Source organism: Humulus lupulus, chromosome X (genome assembly GCF_963169125.1).
Source record: "Humulus lupulus chromosome X, drHumLupu1.1, whole genome shotgun sequence".
Classification (NCBI taxonomy): domain Eukaryota; kingdom Viridiplantae; phylum Streptophyta; class Magnoliopsida; order Rosales; family Cannabaceae; genus Humulus; species Humulus lupulus.
In genome coordinates, this window is record NC_084802.1 from 86,344,325 (window position 1) to 86,364,872 (window position 20,548).

General features: G+C 37.2%; 1 non-coding gene across 1 annotated transcript; it reads right to left on the bottom strand.

The window, feature by feature from the left end:
• Positions 1–5,648: 5,648 nt before the first annotated feature.
• LOC133807476 (small nucleolar RNA R71) lies at positions 5,649–5,756 on the bottom strand. Its single transcript, XR_009879388.1, has one exon. It is a non-coding gene; the product is annotated as a small nucleolar RNA R71 (small nucleolar RNA).
• Positions 5,757–20,548: the final 14,792 nt, after the last annotated feature.

Consider the following 20,548-nt stretch of genomic DNA (forward strand, 5'->3'; position numbering starts at 1 on the left):
CCACAATTCAAAGATGGCCACGGCTACAATGAAGCCAACTCTGGCAGAGGAACGAAGAGAGACGTGGAGGGAGGAGCCCCCCACCTAGAGAAGACCGACCTGCAGGACATAATGCTAGGGGGCATCCCAGGCAGAATAACATCTTTAGTCGACTCGGAGCCAGCGAGCAGCTGCAAAGAGACGATGATTTGAGGGATGTACTTAACAACCGCTGAGAAAGGCACGACGAGTACATTCCCCCGACACCAGAGGCCCCGGCAATCCAAGAAGCTATTTAGGCTCAAATCGATGCCCTGAACCAAGCTGTGCACCAATTGGTTGGGGGGCGAACATTCCACATTGAGTACGATCGGAGGAAAGGCACCCCCTTCTTACAAAGGATTACTGTGGCTGAAACCCCCAGTAAGTTCAAGATGCCAACAGTGCCAAATTTCAACGGGTATGGAGACCCAGTATCTTATGTCAACAATTTTGAGATACAAATGGACACTCAGAAAGTCTCTGAAGACGCTCGCTGCAGGATCTTCCCAGCAACACTTTCTGATGCTGCCAGGAGTGGTTCTTTAAGTTCCCTCCTGCGAGTGTAGTATCCTGGGAAATGTTCGTGAAGGAGTTTTACGGACAGTTCTATGTGGGTCGTGTACACCCCACTGAGGTGAACCAACTAGTCGAGATATGCCAGAAAGAGGGGGAGCCCTTGAAGGAATACGTTCAACACTTCATACGAGTTTCCGCTGGAGCCAAGACTGTGGGCGATGAAGGTAAGATGATGGCCCTAATTGCTGGGGTTAGCCGCCATTCACCCCTCTGGAGTAGCCTCAGAAAGCATGGGGTTAAAAGTACCCAGAAGTTCTTAGATCAAGTTGATCAGTACATCAAGCTCGAGGACGCGATTGCCAACGAAGGGAAATCGCCAGCAAAAGACAAGGGGCCCAAGGAAGAACCCACCAAAGCTGCCAACGGGTCGAAGCCCAATGGCAACAGCAAAGGCAACGGGAATGGCAATGGTAAGAATGGTGGAAAGCGGGCGAGCAACGAACCCTCGACCTCCGAGAGTATGCGCCCCAAAGGTAATCGGTATGAACCGAGATTCACAAACTACACTGCCCTTGTTAAAAGCCGAGCCGAGGTCTACTAGGCGACCAGCTCAAGCGTGCCCTACAAACGATCTTCACCTATAAGGAAAGATATGTCCAAGAGAGATGCAACAAAGTTCTGTCATTTTCACAACGACTACGGGCACGACACTAATGAATGTAACTAGCTGAAGGAAGAAATTGAGTTCCTGATAAGGCAGGGACATTTAAGAAGATATGTACGAGCCGCAGGAGGTTCTCACCAAGAGGCTCAAGGTGACTACGAGTCGGTGCCTGCACGCCAACGCTCGCCACCTTTACAGCCAACTCCTATGGCAGGTACCCTACTCACCATTTGCGGAGGCCCACATCTTGCAAGAGATAGTGGGAAAGCAAGGGAACGATATGCTCGAACCCTGTGCCACGACCAGGACATCGAGAAGATGAGTGTTGAGGATCGAGCACCAAAAAAGGCTCGAACAGAGGAGGAACTGATCACCTTCTTTGACGACGACGCCCAGCACGTGTGATTCCCACACTCCGATCCGCTGGTCGTGGACGTACAAATCGCAAACATGATGATGAAAAGGGTGTTTTTCGATACAGGAAGTTCGGTCAACATCCTATCCAAGTCTTCGCTGGAAAGGATGAAGTTGCTCGTGAAAGACCTGGAGCCATGCAACCAAACCATTTATGGTTTTTCTGGAGAAGGGCTCGCCCCAACAGGGTCGATTAGACTCCCAGTCACAGCAGGCACTGTACCTGCTAATAGGACATTACTCACTACTTGTAAAGTAGTTGATTGTCCTTCGGCGTACAACGCTGTGATAGGGAGACCAATCTTGGTCGACCTATGAGCCGTTACCTCTATATGGCACCTCACTATGAAATTCCCAACGAACGCAGGGGTAGGATGCGTGTTAGGAAACCAGAGGGAAGCGAGGGAGTGCTACAATGCTTCGATCACCAAGGCAAAGAAGGGTGTATCGAGAGATGCCACCGGAAAGGAGTTGCAAATGGCGACTGATGTTCAGGCCCACTCGAGTGATAATCTCACAAAATAGGGCGTTGCCCAAAGTGATGATAGGGACTTAGATCCTCGCTTTGGGGATTTTGAAGAAGAAGTAGGACCCGTTGAGGACCTTGAAGTGGTCTAACTCGATGAGGAAAATCTGATCAGAGTTGTGAAAGTCGGTAAAAACTTAGAAACAACATCAAAACAAGCACTGGTGGAGTTCTTAAGGAGGAACCAGGAGGTCTTTGCCTGGTCACAGAAAGACATGGTCGGGATAGATCCGGCAGTCATTAGCCATGTCCTGAACATCGACAAAAGCTTTCCACCATTGCAACAAAAAAGAAGGCTGCTCGACAAAGATAGATCAAAGTCCTTGAAAGAGGAAGTTGAGAAGCTGAAGGAGAATGGGTTAATCAGGGTGGCGTTTTATCCATCCTGGGTCTATAATCCCGTACTAGTACCCAAGCCGAAGGGCAAGTGGCGTACGTGCATGGATTTTACAGACCTAAATAAAGTTTGCCCCAAAGACTGTTTCCCACTCCCGAGGATCGACCAGCTGGTCGATGCCATTGCAGGGCATGAGATCCTCTCATTCATGGATGCATACTCCGCTTATACTCAAATCAGTATGCATCCCCCTGATGAGGATCACACTAGCTTTCGGACTGATACAGGGCTCTACTGTTACAAGGTGATGCCCTTCGGTTTGAAAAACACTGGTGCGACTTACCAGAGACTCGTCAACCACATGTTTAAGGAGCTAATCGGCACAAACATGGAAGTTTATGTCGAAGACATGCTGGTCAAGTCGAAGAAAGCAGAAGGGCATGTAAGGGATTTGCAGGAATGCTTTAGCGTCCTGAATAAATATTGGATGAAGTTAAATCCCCTTAAATGCTCCTTCAGAGTAGGATAAGGGAAGTTCTTGGGATTTATAGTTAACTCAAAAGGAATTGAAGCCAATCCCGAGAAAATAAAAGCCCTGATCGAGATGAAATCGCCAGTAAAGATTAAAGATGTTGAAAGCCTGACCGGGAGGATTGCTGCTCTCAGTAGATTCATTTCAAAATTGACAGACAAGTGCGTCCCATTTTTCAATCTACTAAGAGGCAATAAGAAATTTGAATGGACAGATGAGTGCGAACAGGCCTTTCAAGCACTAAAAACACATATGGCGCAACCACCCATCCTATCAAATCCAGTTGATAAAGAAACTTTGTTCATCTATCTGGCAATCACGGAATACGCTGCTAGTGCTATTCCAGTAAGAGAAGAAGAAGGCGTGCAGAATGCTATCTACTACGTGAGCAAAAGGCTGATTGGAACAGAACAACGGTACCCACCCATCGAAAAGCTAGCCTACTTCCTAGTTTTGGCCTCTAGGAAGCTGCGACCTTACTTCCAAGCTTATCCAATTACGTTCTTGACCGACCAGCCTCTTCTACGAGTCCTGCAAAAGCCAGAGGCTGCAGGTAGTTTCCTAAAGTGGGTAGTCGAACTCGGGCAGTTCGACATATCTTACTAGCCGCGAGCAGCGATAAAAGGACAAGCCTTGGCTGACTTCATCGCCGAATTCACAGAGCTCGCGGGCGGCGAGCAGACTGAAGAGCCCAGCAAGCCTGATTGTCAAATACAAGCACCCTCGTGGAAGTTATTCACAGACGGTTCATCCAACGAATCCCACGCAGGAGCAGGAGTGATATTGATAACGCTGGAAGGGCATCAATTTCATTGTGCAATCAGATTTGACTTCACTGCTTCTAACAATGAGGCCGAATATGAAGAACTACTCTCTAGATTGCGGTTAGCCAAGGATATGAACATAAAAGTGCTTGGCATCTATAGTGATTCTCAGTTGGTGGTGAATCAGGTCCTAGGAGAGTACCAAGCACGAGGCTTAAAGATGGTTGCCTATCTGAACAAACCAAAGGATCTGTTAGCCCAATTCGATAAATACAGTCTCCAGCAGGTACCTAATTAATGTTTATTTTTCGTGATTATTTTTAGTATAGATTCAAACTTAATGTTTAATTAGGGTTAGGTCAGATTTTAAATACAAGTTTAGCGATTAAATTTTATTCTGAGATTAGTTTTTATGCACTCTTATATTTTTTATTTCTTCTTCAAGTCTTTGAATCTTATGTTTCTAAATTATTATTTTGTTGATTTAGTCATGTATGATATGAACTAAACATTTTTATCTAGGGTTTAATGTAGTCACTTGGATTTCTATTTAATTTAATTATGATGTTCTATTGATTTTTCTTTTTTATTCTAATCTATATAATGTTTGCTTAATGCTAGTAAATATCTGCTCAATATTTGCTAGATTATGATTTTGATTAAAAATTCGAATGATGAGAATTGAATGTGCTATCATTATATTGACATAGGTTACATATTGGGTGAAAGTACATGTATGGCTTGTGTAGTAATTAGGTTTCTATGTTTAATGCTTGCTATATGTTTAAGTTTATCACAGAGATGTAAAAAACCAGCATATAAGTTGAGATCTTATATCTTGAAAAAGAACATGAATCAATTTTATTATTCTGCTAGTAGAATAGGAAGAAAGAAATTTAGAACTGATTAATACAATTAGTAGAATGAATAGTTTATGAAGTTAATACCCTAGGTTTTTTTATTATTGATTTTCATCTTTTGATTAGTTATTTTGTTCACAGTTATTTAAAATTTTATTAATAGATTTATTCATCTAAATTTTGTTTACCAAATAGAAATTAAAGAGCAATTATTTGTAATTGGTTAATAGACTTTGTGGGAACGATACTTTATTTACTATCTATTTTACTTGAATCGATTGCGTGCACTTGCGTATCATATTTTCACGATCAAGTTTTTGGCGCCGTTGCTGTGGACTTAATATCCAATATCAAAATTAATTATTTTTTGTTCTAATTTGTTTTTGTTTTTGTTTTTGTTTTTTTATATTTTATACTCATTTGGATCAAGGCTGTATTGTGTTTCAGGAATTATTGGTATAAGTGGGGAAGTAGACAAAATGAGCTCATACCGGTAGATATTGAAATTGAAAGAAAGTGTAGAAAGAACCAAAAGATAAAGAAAAGGTTGGATTTTTCCATGGCTGAAAATCAAGGGAATGCAATTAATCATGCCGCCAACGATGTTGAAGGGGCACTGGCTGCTGAGGTCCCTGCTGATCAAGGGGCTAGAAGTTTAAGAGATTATGTACTCCCAACTGTTACGGGAGTGCATTCATGCATCGGACCTCCAACAATTATTGTGAATAAATTTGAGATTAAGCTAGCGATTCTACAAATGATCCAATCTATTGTTCAATTTGCAGGCTTGAATACAGAGGACCCTAACTTACACATTGCTAAATTCATAGAGTGATATGAAACATTTAAAATGAATGGGGTGAGTGACGATGTAATTAGACTTAGATTAGTCCCATTTTCACTGAGGGACTGAGCAAAGAGTTGGTTGATTTTCATAGAGGCTAACTCTATTATTACATGGGAGGAGCTCGCTCAAAAGTTCCTTGCAAAATTCTTTCCTCCATCAAAGGCTGCACGGTTGAGAGGGTAGATTAATAATTTCTACCAGAAATAAGGAGAATCGTTGTATGATGCATGAGAAAGATTTAAAGAATTGCTAAGGAAGTTCCCACATCATGGTATAGAGAAGTGGATGCTGGTCCATAATTTTTATAATGGGCTGAATGGTACTACTCATACCATAATAGATGCTACAGCAGGAGGTGCGTTCATAAGCAAGAGTACTAATGTGGCGTATGAATTGCTAGAGGAGATGGAAATGAACAACTACAAGTGGCCAACTAAAAGGGGACAAACCAAGAAGGTGGCTGGTATGATTGAATTAGATGCCATTATAATGCTTACAACGCAAGTGGCAGCTTTAATGAAGCAGTTACAACAGAGCAACCTGTCAGCCCAAACCATGCAAGTTCAGAGTTTATGTGGGGCATGGGGAAATGCTCATCCATTCAATCAATGTCCTACCATGGATATAAATAATTTACCTATGGAACAAGTTGAAGCTATAAGAATTTTTCAAAGACCAACCAACAACCCCTTTTCGATGTCATATAACCAAGGGTGGAGGAATCATCCTAACTTCTTTTGGAAAAATAATCAAGCTGCACAATAGCTTTTCCCTCAAAGTCAGCAACAATTTCCACCTCCACAGTCACAACCACATTAGACAACACATATGAAACAACCTGAAGTACAGCCCGATGTACTGAACAAGTTCATTATAGAAACTAGGGCATATATCAGGAGTTTGGTGACTCAAATGGGGCAGTTGGATACTTTGATGACAAACCATGCTCAAGGGAACTTACCAAGTACTACTGAGGTAAATCCAAAAAAGCAGTGCAATGCAATATCCTTGAGGAGTGGCAAGGAGTTAAAAGAGCCCGAAGTGGTTGATAAAAAGAAGGAAAGGAGTGGGTCTAATGTTACTGAGAACTTAGAAAATCAACCAGAAATAAGCATAGATCACAATATAAAGTTTCCATATCGTCAGAGTCTTAAAAAGAGTAAGCTTGATAAGTAGTTTTCTTAATTTTTAGATATCTTTCGAAAGTTACACATTAATATCCCGTTTGCTGAGGCACATGAACAAATGCCAAGTTATGTGAAGTTTATGAAAGAATTTTTTTCAAAGAAAAGGAAACTAGAGGATTATGGGACAGTGATACTTACGAAGAAGTACAGTGTGATACTTCAAAAGAAGGTACCTCCCAAGCTTAAAGATCCTAGCAGTTTCAATATTCTAAGCTCTATATGGGGTTCAGTAGAAACAAAGGCTTTATGTGATTTATGGGCCAATGTGAATTTAATGCCTCTATCAATCTTTTAGAAGTTGAATGTGGGAGAAGCTCGGTCTACTACCGTGTCTTTGCAGATGGCAGATCGACCAGTCAATCATCCTCGTGTAGTGATTGAGGATGTATTGGTGAAAGTGGATAAATTCATCTTTCCCGAGGACTTTATTATTCTAGATATGGAGGAAGATGACAATATTTCAATAATACTTGGAAGGCCATTCTTGGCTACTGGCAGGGCTTTAATCAATGTACAAAATGGTGAGTTAAAGCTGGGAGTGTAAAAAGAGGAGGTAATATTTAACGTATTTGCAGTAATGGAAATTCTAACTTGTTGTAGAGTTGAAGTGGTAAAACAAGGAGAGAACAATATGTAAGTCTCTAAGAAAAGATCCATGATTCAATGTGGCGTTCGAACAGTTCATCATCGTGTGAAAAAGATCTTTAGTGGGAAAGCTCAAATGTTATATGAGAGGTGGAAAGTTCCATCATTTTATAATAACAAGAAACGAGGGCCAACTCATGACACTATGGCTCTCAAGGATGTGAGGGATGGTCTTGATCCCAGTTGAATATGAAAGAAAACAAGCGTCCAGCTAAATGACATTAACAACAACGCATTTGGAGGCATTCCAATCTTTTATTTGCATTTTATTTTTTATTTTTTATTATTATTAGTTTTATTTAAATTTTGGATTATGAACAATTTAATTTTAGTATTTTGTTTATTTATTTTTATTTGATTTTAATTTCTATTAAATATGAGACTAATTTGAGTTGCAGCGCTACTTTGGGCTCTGGCAGAATAAACTATAGGATAACCAAAAATTTTCCTTTCCCCATTTTAAATTCACCATCTTGATCTGTATCATTTTAATTAGTATGAGGTGTCAGGTTAGTTTCTTTTCCTTAGCTTTTATTTTAACATTGGGGGCAATGTTTAGGTTAAGTTTGGGGGAAGGAATTTATTGTTTGTGTTGTGTTGTATTTGTTATGTTTTGTCTAGGTTGTTTAGAGTGTTAGTGTGAATCAAGTTGACAATGATTAGCCAATGATACTTTGACTGAATGATGTGCTGTATAAATTGAATGGGAATGAAGCTATAAAAATCAGTGTGCTTGGTTAAATATTTCTTACCATGTTTAAATGAGTGCACTTATATAATTGCGAGCTTAGTCATAATTTTTAATAAATTTTGTGTAATTGAAATTTTTTTATGCTTGCTGAATGTTAATTTTTTTTTTTATGAAAATGTTGTTATTCTAGAACTTGTTTGCTTGCTTTTTGAGACGAAATCTTAGATTATGAATGCTTAGGAAGATGATTTAGGCAATTCTTTGAACTGATTGAGTCTTTCAAGCCAACCTTGATTTATTAAATCCCTAGTTACCTAATTTTGAGCCAAATTTGATTATTTTTTTTATACTTATTTTGAGCTTATTTGAAACTTTGTTATTTTTCGTTCCTTTTGATATACCATGACCATATGAAAAGAGATTGGGGGATGGTTTGTAATGGGATTTATTTGTGGAAATTTGTGTCAATAGAAGAAAAAAAAGTGAGAGAGAAAGAAAGAAAAAGTATATTGAATATGAACTACACTCCAATTGAAAATACAAATAAATAAGTTTGGGGGATGGTAGTATCATTAGAAAAAAAATCAGTTTATGAATTCTCTCTCAAAAGAAGAAATATTGGGAAATTCAGGATTCGTATTTTTTGTATTTGAGTGGATTAAGGTTGAATTGTTTGGTTGAGTGTTTATGGTACATTTTCAGCCCAAATGACATTTTCATCTACCTTAACCTAAGCCTTTCAATTATAAGCTATGAAAGTCATATTGATTTCTGAGCATGTGTTTTCTACATTAGTGGAGATTAGTAAATATTGTAAGCTTATGGGATAATGATATTAATTGATTGTAATGAAAAAAATTGGTGAGCATGAATTGATTCGAATAATTTTATTTATTAATCATGATTTTGAGAGCTTTTATTTTTGTTTGGACTTAAGTAAATTGGAAGAATGTTTTGACTGAAATTCTAGATTATAAGTTGATTTTCTTGAAGATTATATAAGTGTGTTAGTCATCATAGCTTGAGGCATGAATTATTGTTGTCGGCTTGATTCAAGTGTGTTTGTTGTTTAGGTTTTTAGTCGAGTCTGTTTATTGCTGTGTTCTTTACTCGAGGGCGAGTAAAGAGTAAGTTTGGGGGAGTTTGATAACTCCATTTTAGTGTTCTTTTCGGATGTGTTTTTTTGGTAATCATGAGTATTTATGTTTGTTTTGTGCCACGTTACGCTAGTTTTTGTCTTTGTTGTACGTTGGTGCGTTGAATCATGAGTTAAATGCTAAAAGAAGAGGAAATGGTGGAAAAATGGAGCTTTTGGTGGCTGTTTGATTCAAATTGGCACTAAGGATGAATAATAATAAGTTTTGATGAAGGAAGGATGTCAAAAGGTTAAAATCTGCAAAAAAATAGAACTAGAGTCGCGGCATGGGCTTAAGGGCGACTCTAGCAAAGTTAGAGACTGAAGGGTTGCTGAAAGGAATTAGAGTCGCGACTATCTCTTATTAGTCGCGACGCTAGTGGAAGTCAGAGGCTAAATCACGAGGACATCAAGACACAGGCCGCGACTTGATAGTGCCTGAGTTGCGGCGCCTGTAGACCTACACAGACTTAGAAGGTCTTTATAATAGACACGGGTCGCGACCTAGGAAAGGCCAAGTCGCGGCCCGCATATGAAAAGAAAGGGGATTCATGATTTTTTTAGTGTAAATTCAAACTTAATGTTTAATTAGGGTTAGGTCAGATTTTAATTACGAGTTTAGAGATTAATTTTGATTATGAGATTAGTTGTTCTGCGCACTTATATTTTTAATTTCTTCCTCAAGTCTTTGAATCTTATCTTTCTAAATTATTATTTTGTTGATTTAGTCATGTCTTATATGAACTAAACACTTTTATCTATGGTTTAATGTAGTCACTTGGATTTCTATTTAATTTAATTATGATGTTCTATTGATTTTTCTTCTTTATTATAATCTATATAATGTTTGCTTAATGCTAGTAAATACCTGATCAATATTTGCTTGATTTATGATTTTGATTCAAAACTCGAAAGATGAGAATTGAATATGCTATCATTATATAGACATAGGTTACATATTAGATGAAAGTACATGTATGGCTTGTGTAATAATTAGGTTTCTATGCTTAATGTCTGCTATATGTTTAAGTTTATCACAGAGATGTAGAAAACTTGCATATTGGTTGAGATCTTATATCTTGAAAAATAATAGAAATCGATTTTTGTTAACCTGCTATTAAAATAGGAAGAAAGAAATTTATAACTGATTAATAAAATTAGTAGAATGAAAAGTTGATGAAGTTAATACATAGGATTTTTTTATTATTGATTTTCATCTTTTGATTAGTTATTTTGTTCACAGTTATTTAAAATTTATAATTAGATTTGTTCGTCTAAATTTTGTATGCCAAATAGAAATTAAAGAACAATTATTGGTAATTGGTTAATAGTCTTTGTTAGAACAATAATCTATTTCCTATCTATATTACTTGAATCCATTGTGTGCACTTGCGTATCATATTTTCACGATAAAAAATGCTAGTACAAAGATATTAGACAGAAAAAATAGAATGAAAAAGACCAATGTTGGTAGCTTTGTAAAAGTATCAAAGAATTGGAAAAACATCGTCGAACAAACCTTTGCTTACAATAGCCCCCGATAATGAAGACGAAGTCCAGCAAGACACGATAAGAAGTCTCTTGATCAGTAATCATAACACAACCTTTTTTTAGGGGAGACATACCAGGTTTTTTTTTAATAAAAGAAGTTTTTCTTGACTTTGTAAAACATCAAAAGATATCAGAGACTTGAAGCCTTCTTTTTCATATCACTCTTAAGGCATTGGTACCGAGTATGACTTGGATTGCATTAGGAAGTAACTGTTGGAAAACAATTCTCTTGCGTGCATAGCGGAATGCGATATATGACCCAGTTAATTACAAAATAATTATATATAATATTTTATATATACGATCCTATGATTTAAATATATATTAATCTAATAGAAGAAGATACCTCTAGAAACCTATCTAGTCTCCTTACTATTGTACCCTAAAAATATGAGCTCAATTATCTTGCTCAGAGTACAATTGACACAAACTATATAAATGAGGAAAGCCTTTGGAGATATCTTGCCAACTCAAGGTCGAACAACTATGTTACTGAATCTGGGGTGGCCTAGGAATCTTCAGACCATTTGAAGCGCGAATGACAGAGGTCAAAGTATCCAATGTCTAATGTCTAGATTGCCTTCACTAAGGCCTAGTATTATCTGAGTCAATCTGTCCTGCTGTAGTTACATCCAGTTCGAGGATGGCATCTAGCTTGAGGTAGTTCAACGACGCACATGGAGGAATCCTTACGGACTCGGATGCCCGATATGCGCAGTAAATGCACACAATCGTTATGTACATTCATTGATTGATGTAAACAGCAATAGGATTAACTAGGGTATTTACATGTCCATTAATTTGGGAAGTTACCCAATATAAAGGGAATTGACAGTAAAAGGGACCGACAACTTGGATGCAAAAACTCTGCTAAAATTGTCATTAACAATTTCTTCAAGAGTTCAAAAACAAGAATAAGAGTGACTCATGGGTAGGTGGGGGTAAGAAAAAAGCCTAGTAAGGAAGTATAAATAAAATACAACAATTACAAAGACAAACACATAATAGTCTACTTCATAACGTAAGCTCTTCTTATATCATATTAGATCATACTCATATCATAACCATGCACTTTATCTGAATATATATATATATTAATAACAAAATGAAGCAAGCAAGTTTTAGGAAGCAAGCCGTGAAAAATAAACTAGTAAATCCTCTTCTATGAGGTAAACAGGAACTCTGGTTCTTGAATAACCTCAGCATGTCTGCCCTTTGAGTTATGTTATATTCTTAGTAACTTCTTTGTTGTGTCACATTCAACATGCTAACAACCTTCTCTTTTTCATACAACATACAATCATATATACAAACAACTCATCTCATAAGATAATTCTCAAACATACTATCGTAATCTCAACGAATTCCAAACAATAAACTTTCACTCAATTAAAAAGACATATTTTGAACAAAATACTAAACTTTCATGCGACATGCGTAAGTGGGAAAGTCTTTAAAACGTGCGTAGAAGTTGGTAGATTTTAACCCCTTTTATTCTTAGATAGAAATAGCGTAAGATTTTATTAAACAAAAACATTTTACCAACTAGATTCATATCACAAGGCTATACTAAAATCGTACTAAAAATATAACTAAAAGAATTATTTTATTTGAGTTGTCATTTTTCAAATATTAATCCCATTTATTATTCTTAACTTAAATAAAATAATCACAGAAGTATAGTACCCATTTCTATTTCAATTCTCAACAAAAATAATTAATTAATGAAATTAATATTATAAGAAAATAATTTAACATAATTATTTAAGATAAAACATTCTTCGGTACTCCATATCTTCTCCAAATGGTTTAAAGAAAATATTTACATATTTTACATTTCTAAATTAGAAATATCTCAAGGCCACCACTTTTTCATAATTATCATAATTTAATTAAGTTGAAAAAATAAATTTATACCATCTTTTACTCAAATAAAAATACCTAGTCTCATAAAATAATGTCATTCGTATAAATATCTTACAAATAAAAATTGCACTATTTTATTTAAAATATTCTATATTTTAAGGTATTGTAAAATCATATTTTTCATGCATAAAGTCTAAGTTTAAATTTATTTGATTATATAATTTACATATTTTATTTAAACGACATTTTCTTTCAAATAAAAAAAAATCCAGCAAGCATTTTACATGTTTAAAATTCATATAATTGGACAAAGACATATTTTTATTTTACAAAATAAAAAAAAAAGTTGTACGTGTTTAATTAAATAAAACTCTCATCAAAATGTAAAAAATAAAAATAATATCTCTTGTTTACCAATGTTCTAAAATAATATTCTGAGACATAACGTGGACATTTTTAAAATATTTGATTAATTATCACAACGAAAACAATAAAAAACAGCAAGCATATTAATTTAAAAGATACATTTTAATCATGTTTAGATAATCATTTAGCATGTTTCTACCATTTTATGTACTCCAAGAAACAATAATAGTTCAAGCATCAAAATCTAAACCATCTACATACAAAACAAAATTAACATTTTTAAATAAGTGACAACAAGATATACATAAACATTAAAACATATTAAAGAATAATAAGGCCCTAGGCCGAAACCTACATAACCCACAACTCAAAATAAAATACAACATCAAATAATTCTAACATGCTTTCTAAGAACAAGATAAAACCAATGTACAACAACATCATCAATGACCTTCTCCCTTTCCGAACCCATAGGCAATTGGAATCCCAAATAAATCTTCCAAACTCGTAACAACATTCATAGCATGCTTCTAAATAGATGTCACCATCAATTTCATCAAGGATTTTCATTATCAAATCATCAATCTCCTAACCAAAACCACTTACAAAAATAAACATATATTGACCAAACATCAACATAAGAGTCTAAATTGATCTTACCCTTGTAGACAAATCCCTAGGCCAAAACCGCCACAAAGCTTTTGTGAAATTCACCTAACACAACCATGAATTTTAACAAGATTGGAACTAAGATGAAGGAAATGAAAAGAACTATAAACGTTGCTACATATCTTAGGGATTTTTGAAACCCTTCCTTCCTCTCCTTTTCTCTCTTTTCTCCTCCACGAGTTCTCTCTCTCTCTCTTTCTTTCTCTCTCTAGTCAAATCCTCTCTCTCTTTCTCTCTTTCTCTCTTGCTCTTCTAAGGAGTCAGCCACAACCTCAAATGAGCTTGAGGTTTCTTCTTCTCTCCTTTTATCATCAATAGATGAAACTCTAGGGAATGATCTCCCAAGAATGGCCTGATTTTCCTTCCTTAATTCCCTCACCAAAATCAAGCAAATGGATCATAGAAAAAGGAAAGACCCTTCCCTAGTTGACCGACACCCTACACACACCTTGCACACTCTCAATTTCGGCTACTACAAATAAAGAAAACAATCTATTTCTTTATTTTCAAATTAACAAGATAATTACAAAAAAGGTAACTTCAAAATCTAGACAAATGATCAAGGAAATTTCTGTTGGCCTTGAATCAAGGAAAATAAACCAAAAATAGAAACAACATAATTTTTCATTTTACCTTGATTGCAATATAATCCAATTATTGCATCTAATATTCAAATGATCCTCAAGATAGAAAATTTGGGTGTCTTGGTCACTACTACATGTGCACACAATAGACAAGGCTAGAAAAAGTATCAACATTCACTCATATGTCATGTCACACTTATTTTCACTTTTAAAATTTATAGTAAACAAATAATTCACTAAGCAACTAATTTCAAACAATTAAAGGAAACCCAATTAAAGAATTAATTTGAAATAACATACATACATACAGACAAACAAATAAATAATTAAATAAGGAAAAAAAATTAGTGCGGTTCACCAGCCAGAAAGCTTGTGTCAAGGATTGGGTTCATAGCCCAAATCTTATACATGGCTAGGTCGATGGTGCTATCTTTTTTTACCTGAAACTCCTCGAAAAAGGCGGGCTTTTCACTTTCAATGACCTCAAAGGTGGTGGCCTTTTCTTCCTCGAGCTTGGCATTAATCTTTTGAAACCTTTCGAGCATAGTTGTTTTGGAAGACAACTCTTGCATTTTTTTCTCAAACAAAAGCCATTCTGTCAGAACAACAACACCAAGTTTCATGCCTTTTGAACGGATTCCTAGAAACAATCCTGATGCTAATAATTTAAGGAATGGACAGGCGTCTAACACTCGCAAAAATCGGCCTAGCTAGACAGGGACACCTGAAACTGCATTGAGAAGGGCGGAGGGCTCTACGAATCCACTAGCACCTCAGCCAGCCGCTCAAGTACAACGTAACAACTTCATGTTGCCACCAACTCATGAATTTGGAGTAGACCATGGATGAACTAATCAGGTCAATCCAGATGGGACACGAATTGCTTCTCCAATAAGGCACCCTCCATCACATATACGTCATCCAACGCCACTACGCCCACAGAGTAATGCTTTAAGTCACAGGAATGAAAGAGATGTATGTCCCGAGTCCTCGTGAGAATAATCAAGCCCCGCGACCTTAGTCATGAGCAGTAAGTTTTGTGAATGGTAGTTATTGGATGAAAAGCCATCGTGGAGGTAGAGCTGGGACTGTATGCAACACGCCATCCCAAAGACATAAAAGTGACTTGAGAAATCAATTGAGCTCCACCCAAAGTTTTCATTCTAATCCCCAATCTTATATATGTGAACATCTTAACACGCAAAGAGGAAAGTCAGCACGCTACAATGATCTGAGTTACGCGTAGACGCTTAGTCAAATTATGGTTCAACAAGTTTAAAAGGCACTCAATCACTTTCTAGAAACAGTTATCGACCGAGTTCAAAAAGAAATTTTGAGCTGCGAAATAAGTTCGAATAGAGGCCAACACCCTGGCCAATATAAAACAACAACCAGGTGAAGCCCTAAAGGCATATCTCAATCGATTCACTAATATAGCGGCACGAGCTTGAGATGTCGATGATAAGGCCAAGCTTATGGCCATGAGGATAAGGATCACCATGGGTGGTGTACTATGGATGGATAGGAACTGTAAAGAAAAGGAGTGAAGAGTATCGATGGGTTATTGGCTTTAGCTCTGGAATGGATCAATATGGAGGAAGCAGAGTCTGCAGTCGTAGGAACAAGCCAGACCCATATTCAGCCCGCTAGAGTGGCAACAAATGATATAGCTACGGCTCAACCTTTGGTCCATAACAACCAGGTGGTGAATGACAAAATAAAAGGGAATGGTGAGGTCGACTAGACTTGGTCCAAGAACAATAATCATGGGAAGATATACACTTCTATCTTCACCACATATACTAACCTAATAGATACGCAGGAACATATTTATCTGGCTAATTCTACCCCTCTTCCATGGAAGAAGCCCGGACCCATGAAGCATTACTAGGCAAAGAGAGATCCAGCCAAATTTTTTCGTTTTCATAACGACATTGGCCATTATACTGACGATTGTCATGAATTAAAGGATGAGATCGATACACTCATCCGAGCTGGACCATTAGCGCACTATGGTTGAAATTGAATTTTCCCTAATCAACTAGCAACACAAAATTCGGAACCAGCTCAAGGAAACCAAATCAATCTATCAGCAACTCTCCTGACTCTTGACAACCAGATTATCCCTCTTCATGTTGAAGGAAGTGACATAGTAACCATTGCAGGAGGACCTCATTCGGCAGGTACAAGCATTGGAACTCAAAAAAAATATATCCAAGAGTTGATGATTCACGAGGGCACAATATTTACTCTAGAGTAGAAATTATCTAAACAACAACGATTTGATAACTAACCAATCTTTTTTATGGAAGAGGACACTAGTCTTGTTTAAATCCCTCATAATGATCCACTGGTGACAATCATTCAACTATCTAATCAGAAGGTGAGATGAAGCTTGATTGATAATGGAAGCTTAGTGAATATGCTAATCAGGTCCACTCTTGAGAAGATGGGACTTTCTATAGCCGACCTTAAGGAAACCTCCACGAATCTTTATGAGTTTTCAAAATAAGCAATCGAAAGAATAGGAATGATGGAGCTCGTTGTATCCTTGAGAGAATAAGTGCAGGTTATCACCAAAATGCTAGAGTTATTTTTAATTTAATACCCCACCGCATACCATCCAATTTTGGGAAGACCATCGCTGATGGTGTTTGAGGCCATAACTTTTGTTCGCCACTTGGCAATGAAGTCTCCTTCATCCTCGGGCATATGCACTGTAAGAGGGGATCAACTCTCTGTTAGGGAATGCTCTACAGCATTGCCATGAAGGGAAAGTTACAACCCAAGCAACACACCATTGTGGTAATTGAAGAAAATGAGGAGTCTCAAGCAATAGAGATTGCTAAAGAGGCAGCAGAACCTCAGGAGACCAGTAAGGAGGTCGTCCAACCAGATGAAATATACCCAAGGATAGGTGAAGATCGATCTAAAATCCAGGCTCTAGAGAATCTCAAAAATATAATTATCGACCCAGAGATACCTTCGAGGGTGGTAAAGATTTGAAAGAATCTATTTGCCGAGTTTTTGAAGAAAAATCTCGATGTCCTTGCTCGGTCTCACACAAAGATATGGAGGTAATCAGTCCCGGTGTGATTATGCACACCCTAAACTTAGACAAAAACGTGGCTGCGAAATAGAAAAAATGAAGGCTATTGGGGAAGAAGCGAGGAGAATCTTTACAAGAAGTAGCTCGCCAACTCAAATGTTGGTTTATGAGAGAGGCAAAATATCTGACCTGGATCGCCAACCTTGTTTTGATTCTGAAGCCAAACAGAAAATGGAGGACCAGTATTGACTTCTCTGACTTGAATAAGGCATGCACAACCGAATGTTTCCCACTGCAAAGATTAAATGAACAAGTTGACGCCACGGCCAGCCACGAGCTCATGACCTTCATAGATGCTTATTCTGGATATAACAAGATCGCAATGAACCATGTGCACCAAGAGGACACCAGCTTCATGATCGAACACAATGTATACTACTATGTAGTCATGCCACTCAGGCTAAAGAATGTTGGTGCCACGTATCAGAGGCTAGTCAACAAAATATTCATTGACCAGATCAGGAAAAACATGGATGTGTACATCAATGACATGCTTGTCAAGTCAAAAACTGCCAATAACAATGTGTCCAACCTAGAAGAATGTTTTGGCATACTGAGGAAGTATCATATGAAGTTGAACCTAGAAGTGCACCTTTGGAGTCTCGTCGAGGAATTTTTTGGGCTTTATAGCTACTAGAGCGGGATTGAGGCAAGTCCTAAAAAAATCAGATCGTTGTTAGAAATTCTATCACCCAGGTCTCGAAAAGATATCCAAAGCTTAACTGGATAAGCTGCGGCCTTAAATCGGTTTGTGTCCAAGTCCACGGACAAATGCCTCCCCTTCTATAATTTGCTAAGAGGAAACAAACAATTGGAATGGACAGAAGAATGAGAACAGGCATTTCAAGTTCTAAAGACACATTTAGCTGAACCAATTTACGGCGAGTGTCTATATTTATACCTAGAAGTAACACGAGTAACAATGATGGTATAGTGGATACTTTCTTGGTTGTTTGAGAATGAGTGGTTCATAGTGTTTGGTGGCACGACATGGCAGGGACTAGGATGTGTCTGTGTGTAGGATGGAAAGATGATTGCTTACACTTCATGAAGGTCAAAAGAATACAATATAGATGTTTTACATTAATTCCTTGAGTTGGAAAGGTCCAAAATAGGTGATGATTCGGAATAGACTACAACAAAGTCAGTTGAGGAAATGATTAGAATTGACAATGGATTTGTGTTTGATAATCGGCAAGTATAACTTTTTAAACAATAAGATACAGAAATAGAATCCTATTTGAATGGTGAAGGACCCTACTATCTTAACATGGATAGGTTGAGATGTGTGAATCAGATACATGTTCCAGTGGATGCTAGCATAAAGATGGAAATTCTGGATGAATTTTATACCACCCCATTCTCGTTATATCCAGGATTTACGAATGGGTATCATGACTTGAAATCTGTATATCGGTGGCTAAGTGCCAAACCTTTCAACAAGTAAAGGCTGAGTACCAGAGGCCAGCGAGGCTATTATGACCTTAGGCTATTCCAGAGTTAGTATGGATGTATATAATTATGGACCTTATGCATGGATCGCCTTGGATTGTAGGTAAAATGATTTTGGTATAAGAGGTTGTGACTCAATAAACTAAATTAATGCATTTCTTATTTGTGCATATGAATCATAATATGAATTAGTACATGTGAAGGGAAATCGTACATCTCCATGGGGCACCGAGGTCGATAGTGCCAGATTGAAACCCTATATTTATTTCCAATTTTTGGAAAGGCTCACAAAAGGCAATGGGTACAGGACTGAGATTTAGTAATACTTGTTATCCTCAGATAGATAGGCAATGTGAGAGGATAAATTAAATTTTAGACGTTATGCATTGGCATGTGAGTTTTAGGGACAGTGGACTAAGTACAGTCTGTTGGTTAAATTGTTGCACCGATAATTACCAGTCAACAACTGGAGTGACTTTGCATGAGATATGGTGAGGTAGGGAGTGGAAATCACCCATTTCTAGGAATGAGATGGGAGACAGGAAGTAATCTGGTCCTGAGACGGTTCAAAGGACCAATGACGTTATTGAAAATCATTAGAACATGAATATCCACTTTATTGAAAAGACATAAAATTAGTGCAAATTCAAATATGAGAATGTGGAGTTCCAGGATTGGAGACCTTGTACTTCTCCTAGTATTGTTGATTAAACAAATAAGATAATTTTGGAAGAAAGAGAAATTGGGCTCTAGGTTTGTTAGGCCTTTGAGTTTCTGACAAGAATTAGGCCAGGGGCCTACAAATTAGCCATACCCCAGCTGGGTGGAGGATCATTGTAGAGTCCAAGAACTTTACTTAGCTAATTGTTTAGTAGTATTATAGTATGTTTAGTGTTATCATTGTTACTTTGGATTTTTGGTTCAGACCGGGAGTTATTTGGACACTCATAGTAGTACTTATAGATTTTCTAAGTTTAACCTATAGTTTAAGAATATTAAGTATAACCTAAGGTTTGATTAATGTGACTGATATTAAGGATTATATTATTATATTATAAGGTTTAGACATCAACCAATAGGATTTTAAGCACATGTTATGAATGGTAATTAAGGATTAAGTATTTTTGAGGATTAAATTAAATAAGGGTAAAATTTGAATGTTATAAGGTCAGTCAGCAGCTTTGAGCACGTTGAGGGCTTAGTCAAGGCTGTTTACTCCATTCAAACTCAGCTAAAAATGTGTAAATTCGTGTTTAAATATTCAGCGTATGCCGATATATCGCAACTATAAGGGGCGATATGTCGCAGCACGTAGATACGGAAAACACGAATCGATGCACGGTCGCCTCGGGAACAAAGGTCCAGGCGATATATCGCCTATAGGGGGCGATATATCGCCTCCACCAGCATGAATTCAAATACTTTTGAATTCTTTTCCCTTCAGCCATTCAAACTCCTTCAACAGTCCAGCATCTTTTGAACGAGTCTTCAGCCTCTGCTGAACGATTATTCAAATGATTTTTACTTAAAAAGCCATTATTTTTATTCAAGTAAAATCAAGATATTTTCATTCCCAAACTCTATAAATAGGACCTAGTACCCAGCCATTATTCACCATTTGCTCTAAGTTCAGAGGCTGCTAGTGTTAAGTGAGTGTGAGAGTGTAAACACTTGGTTTGGGGAAAAACTATAAGCTTAAACATCATAAGCTTATCAAACACTTTGGGAAGTGAGTGCTATAGTATTTCGGTGGATGTTAGATTGGTCTTGCAATCTTTGAGGTAAACCCAAGACTCTAGTTCTTTTCTGTAT